Raw genomic sequence first — 6,570 nt, 5'->3', positions numbered from 1 at the left:
CTAACCCCCAGAGCCTGTTATCCTACATGGCAAAAGGGACTTTGCAGATGTAATGAAGTTAAGGATCACAACTGAGTTGGAGAGATGATTCTAGATCATCCAGGTAGACCCATCGTCATTACAAAGACATTACAAAAGAGAGGCAGGAGGCTCAGAGTCAGAGAAGAAGATGTGACAATGGAAGCAGAGGTCAGAGAGATTTGAAAATGCTGGGATTTTGGCTTTAAAGGTGGAGGAAGGCATCATCCACTAAGACATGCCGGCAGCCTCTAGAAGCTGGAAAAGGGAAGGAAATCGATTTTCTGGTAAAGTCTCCCAAAGGAACACAGACTTGCCGATTCCTTGATTTTAGGAATTCTGTCCTCCAGAACCTTAGGATCATAAATCTGTGTTGTTTCAAGCCACTGCCTTTGTGGTAAGTTGTTAACAGTAACATTAGGAAACTGATAAAGTAGGTATCTCTCATGAGTAGGCTGGAATGCCCTCCAACAGGTCCTGTTCGTTTCTTTCTAAGAAGTAAGTTAATAGATCATTGCCATGATTTTAATCCTCTAAACAGGAATCTCAGAGGTGGTGGACAGAGGTGCATGCTGTATTGATAGGAAGTATCATCCGATGTCTCTCGTTCCACTTGGAACTCAGGATCTTCTTTCAGCATTCCCAGTGAAGGTGCTTTCCCCCAGCCTCTCGTGTACTCTTCCTCAAAAAGCATAGCAAGTCAGCGACTTCTCTGGAGGTCCAGTGGTTAAGACTCCGTGATTCCACTGCAGGGGGCGTGGGTTTGATCCCTGGTCAGTGAAGTAAGATCCTGCAAGCTGTGAGGCCAAAAAGCATAGCAAGTCATATCCTTCTCTGATCCTCCTCCTCAAAATCATTCAGTGGTTCCCCATCACCCAAGGGATAAAAGTTCAGCTCTTCAGCATTCCATTCAAGCATCTGGCCCTAAACTGCCTTTCTGGACTCACCTTTCAGTGTTTCAAGCCTCCCCACATCCTAGGTTCCAGTCACATGGAGCTTCCTGCTCTCCCCTGGCCTTGCTCTAGTCACATTGTCCCATGTCCCTGCCTTGTTGCTGAGGCATTGGGTCCCCCTATAGATTACCAGCACCCCCCTTGAACCCCTTTGCATTCCACCTCACTAGATGTTTACACATTTGTCTGCCACCCGGGAGCATAAACACAGTGAGGACAGGAACAACGAATAAATAAATTTATAATAAGTAAATCAGTAAATTTCTTGAAGATCTCTTCTCTCTCACCTCTGCCCCCCAACCATGTCCCCTATACCACACACACGGAACCATACATATAGTGGTCACTCGATAACTGCTGAAAGAAGGAAGTGTGTATTGGGGTCAAACATGACAGAGCTGCAATGGACCAGTTTCCATATTTATCAAATGCTCTTTCCACTCTGCGAAGGAGAAAAGGTGATAGGAGCCAGGATTAGGGGCTGGAGAGGTCTGGGTTCAAATATGGGCTGTGACACATACTAGCTGTGTGACTGTAGGCTAGGTACTGACTATCCCTGTGCTGCAGTTTCCTCATTTATAAACTGGGAAGAATAACAATGATATGTACCTTCTTCCATAGGACTATGTTTAGTGTAAAGAGGAAATATGTTCAAAACCCTTACAACAGTAACTGGCATGAAGGAAGCAGTATATATGTCAGATGTTATTGGTAGGATGATGATGATGATGATGATGATGATTGTATTTTAAAAAAAATTTTATTGGAGTATAGTTGATTTACAATGTTGTGTTAGTTTCAGGTGTACAGCAAAGTGAATCAGTTATACATATACATATATGCACTCTTTTTTTTTTAGATCCTTTCCCCATATAGGCCATTACAGAGTATTGAGTAGAGTTCCCTGTGCTATACAGTAGGTTCTTATTAGTTACCTATTTTATATATAGTAGCGTGTATATGTCAACCCCAATCTCCCAATTTATCCCTCCCCGCCCCATATCCCCCGGTAACCATAAGTTTGTTTTCTACATCCATGACTCTACTTCTGTTTTGTAATAAGTTCATTTGTACCCCTTTTTTTAGATTTCACATATAAGCAATATCATATGATATTTGATGATTGTATTACTAACGGTATTTTTACTGGATTAGCCTTTCGGCATGAGCTAGTCCCTTCACCTCCTGGTGGCCTGCCTCAGTTTCTTCATCTCACCATGATAACAGCCCGTACCTGTTTGGTTACCTTGAAGGTCACACTTTATTTAATTATGTGGAAAAATGACTTTTTTTAAAAAAGGTGTGTCAACTGGAAAGTATTAGGAAAAGGTTAGGCAGCCCCCGTCTAGTTCTGATGTTACTTTACCACGTGCCTCTCACCAGCACACACCCGCCCTGCCACCAAAATGGAATCCCCTCAAGTTAATGAAAATTAATCCTAATGAAAATTTTTAAATTTAAAAAAATCATTTTCTAAATAATAGTAATTTCTAAATCTTTTCCTTACACTGTAAATCACAGTGGAATTATCCTTATAAGAATACCCATTCTGTGAACAGCCCAAGGGCCTTTTTTTTCTTTTTGGTTTTTCTTTTTAACATGAGATCTGACATCAGTCTCAAAATTGAGACAGGGTGGGAACTTTGTCAAGTTCAAGTCATCTCTGCAGCACCGCTGCTTTGCTCTGTTTTTAATGAGCTGGCGTCCTCCTTTTGAGACGAGTGAAGTGAACTTGGATAAGACCCTTAGTCTTGAAACAATGTGTCCTACCTTTGTTGAAGCCCAAAGAGCTTTTCTGTGCAAAGGCCAGTGTGTCTGAACAAATGGCATTCCGCGCATTTTCGCGGGCCTCGGCTCCAGCCTCAGCGGGATTCCACTGCATTCTTGGCAGTCGGGCTCCTCCGCTCTGGCAGGAGGTCAGCCCGGGGCCAATGGGGTCAAGGAACCTCCACAGGCTGCTTGGGCTCCTGTGTGCACGACTGACAGCTTGAGGCTGCGCTGGGGACGGAGAGGGTCAGTCTCATTGCTAGTTCCTGTCTGTCAGGAGGGGATGCGTGTGGGAAGGGGCTGGGAGGGCTCCCCTTCCTTAGGAAGCCCTTGCAAGCGGCCCGAGCTGTGGGAAACACACTGAGAGAAGGTTAAGGCCACCGTGGTCCCAGTCCCAGCTGGCCCTCCTAATAAGTGTCCCAGGCCCATCAAAAGGCCCCATGCAGGAAGGAAATACTACGAGCAGTGCTTATGTTTGGGGAGAGGGATCGTGGGTGAGTTTCCTTCTGCTCTTTACCGTCACTGGATTTTTTCATTTATTGGAACAATGACTATGCAGTCTCCTGGAAAAGCGTTGACCCACTCCACCCTGAAAGACTGCAGCCCTAGTGTGTAAAATTTCCCACAGTCAAAGTGAGGTTAAGGAGCCGATGTCCAGAAGGCCTCTTTGAAAATACGGGAGTATGTGTGGAGTGAGCCAGGGTGGGGATGGAGGTTTCGCACGTGAACCCATTGGCACCCATGAACTTCTGACCTGGGGGTGGAGCATCTCCCTTGCTAGTCTGGAAGCCTGGACCCGGGGGCAGCCGGCCACAGGAGAGAACATTTTCGTTTGTGTGGGGCTAGGAAGGCAGTGTGGAAAGCAAACTGCAAAGCATGTGAGCAAATACTTTGTGTGTGTCTGTGTGTGTGTATGTCTCTGTGTGTGTGTGCGCGTCTGTCTGTCTGTCTGCTGCCTCCCCAAGTAAGAGGACAGTCACACCCTAAAGGAAGAGAAGAGTAAACATCTGGGATAAGAATACAAAGTTTTGCGGGAAGTTTAGGAAGCAGAGACCAGAAAGTGTAACTTCCAGGCCTGGCGCTATTTCGTCATTTATAAAATGAGCAGGTGAGGCCTGCTCAGTCCAGTAAAGTTGCCGCTGGTGACGCGTGGCTATTGAACACTGGGGAGGTGGCTGGTCTTTACTGAGTTGTGTGGTTAGTGGAAAACACACACCAGGTTTCGGAGACTTAGTATGAAAAAAAGGATGTAAACTATCTCGCTAATTTTTAAAATATTGATTACAGGTTGAGATGATAATATTGGGGGTCTATCAGGTTAAAGCAACTCTATTGCCAGAATCAAGTTCATCTGTTCCTTTTTTCTTTTGAACGTGGCTACTAGAAGTTTGAAATTACCCATGTGGCGCATATTCTACCAGCTTGCACAGTCATAAGTCTTAGAGCCCCTTAAAATGTCCCACAGAAATATCACTCAATCCAAGTCCCACCGACGCGGGGGGCGGGGGGCAGGCTGCTTCAGAGCATGATCTGAAGCAGGCTGCCAGAAGCAGGGGGTTTCTTTGAAATCTCATGTGTTCAGTTTATGAATGCTTATGTGCTTGTTTGAATATAAAAATAACAGGTCTAAAAGGAAAAAAGAATTCTCTCCCTGCCTCCACTTTCTAATCGCTATCTTTAAGTAAGAAGACATACGTTTTCTCCGGTGGTTTCAAGTCCCACGCCATCGACAGCACACGGCCCTGGAGCCCTAGGGGTCTGCGGACCTCAGTTTGGGAAGCATGGGTGGTGATGTCTAAAAGGGCCCGGCCATCTTTCGGTTTCTATAGGAGGCTCCTGAGTTCCTAATTGCCACATGGCCCTTTTGTTCTGAGGTTCTCACCTTTGCTCCCCACCCCTTAGAGTTCCCGAGGCCCTGGGAGTGGATTGGGCCAAGTAGAAAGGACAGAAACAGCTTTTCTTTCTCTTTTGTAGCCCCAGAGAACTATGCACACAGGTGCCCCATAAATACTTGGCGTATTGAATGGTTCAGTAACCAGAACTGGGGGCCGGCCTGCCCCCTGCAGCCCGGCAGCCTGCCGCAGCTAGCAGTGTAAAAAGGTCTTTCAAAATGGTCCTGCTTTGAAAATTCACTAGGGAAGAAAGCCGCCTCCAATCCTTCAAGGGAAGTGCATGGGGGTAGAAACCAAATGATAAATAAGCAAGTGAGGTAAGAAATCAATCTGGAACCAGCACAGTTCAGAAAATCATGGGCTGCGCCATCACCAAACTAGATGGTTACCCTTATCGAAATTACACCCCATTAGTGGAGTAAGTCGGGATGGATCGCTTATGAGCAAATTTCACATTTTCTCTCTCCTCACCCTGGATGAGGTCTCCAATGAACTTGGCTGCCTCTTTTCTTTTTAACATCTTTATTGGAGTATAATTGCTTTACAATGGTGTGTTAGTTTCTGCTTTATAACAAAGTGAATCAGTTATACATATACATATGTTCCCATATCTCTTCCCTCTTGCGTCTCCCTCCCTATCCCACCCCTCTATGTGGTCACAAAGCACCGAGCTGATCTCCCTGTGCCATGCGGCTGCTTCCCACTAGCTATCTATGTTACATTTGGTAGTGTATATATGTCCATGCCACTCTCTCACTTTGTCCCAGCTTACCCTTCCCCGTCCCTGTATCCTCAAGTCCATTGTCTAGTATTGGCTGCCTCTTGTTGACGCCTTTTTCCGCCTTAATATTCCCTTTTAGACTAACAGTTCTAACTTCCAACAGTGTCCAGCTCGGAGCCACTCACCAGGCTGCAGCCTTTGCAAGCCTCGGTGCAGCGGGATCCCACAACACAACACACCCTGGGACAGAACCCTTGGAAGTTACAAACATTTGTATCTGGTTGATTTGATAAATGGCCTTGAATAAGCCTCCAATCCTTGAATAAGCCTCCGCGTGGGCTGCAGTTAAACCATCACTGAAGGGTGGCTTTATTCCCTAGAGGAGAGTGCTCAGATCACTGGCCCTCCCCCCAGCTCTCAGGCCATGAATAAACAGGAGCTGGGAGCTGGGGCCTGGTTGCAGGGTGAGGTGGGGGAGGAATTGAAGTTGTTTCCAGCCCTCCATTCAGGCCTTTGTGGTCCTCGCTCTTCCTTGGGAGTTCCTTTGCTTGGAGACCCAGAGAGATGCTTCTGGGTACAGAGTCGGACTTACCATCAGGCTCACATAAGGAAACTTGTGTGAGCATGCTCCGTGGGTCAGAAAGAACCTGCTCAGCTGTTCAGCAGTTCTGGAAGCTCTGAAGGGCCGCCCTTTGGTTTAATGAGCTCTAGACAGCTCACACCACCCGAGCAGGTGGGCCTTTGACCTTCACTCAGCTGGCTCCCTGTGGGGAGACAAACTGAAATGCTTCTGGGTCAATATGGCCCCTTTCCTGTGAACATAAAGCAAACTGGAAACTCACAAGAAAACTCAAGTCCCATGAGTGCACAACCATGGGACAAAAGCAGTGGTCTTTCTCCTGTGGTCAAGGAGGACGTTTGCTGGTGTAATGCAGGAAGTGTCATGGTGTTCGTGGCCCTGAAGTAATTCCCACAGATTGATCTAGGGCTAAGCTTGGTCACATTTCTGGGAAAAGAAGTGCTTCTTCTGTAATCACAGAATACGTGAAGTGGAAGGGGTTTTCGCTAGCAATAGGCCCAGTTCCTTCTTTGTAGGTGTGAAGAAACAGAAGCCCAGAGAAGGAGCAATAACTTGCCTAGCTATCTCACAGCAAGTTAGCGGCACAGGCGGGATGTGGATTCAGCTCTCCCAGCTCAGCAAACACATCAGAGCATTTAC

Source organism: Delphinus delphis, chromosome X, assembly GCF_949987515.2.
Source record: "Delphinus delphis chromosome X, mDelDel1.2, whole genome shotgun sequence".
In the NCBI taxonomy this organism is placed as follows: Eukaryota; Metazoa; Chordata; class Mammalia; order Artiodactyla; family Delphinidae; genus Delphinus; species Delphinus delphis.
The sequence above is the reverse complement of the archived record's forward strand: the minus strand, read 5'-3'. Positions refer to the sequence as shown.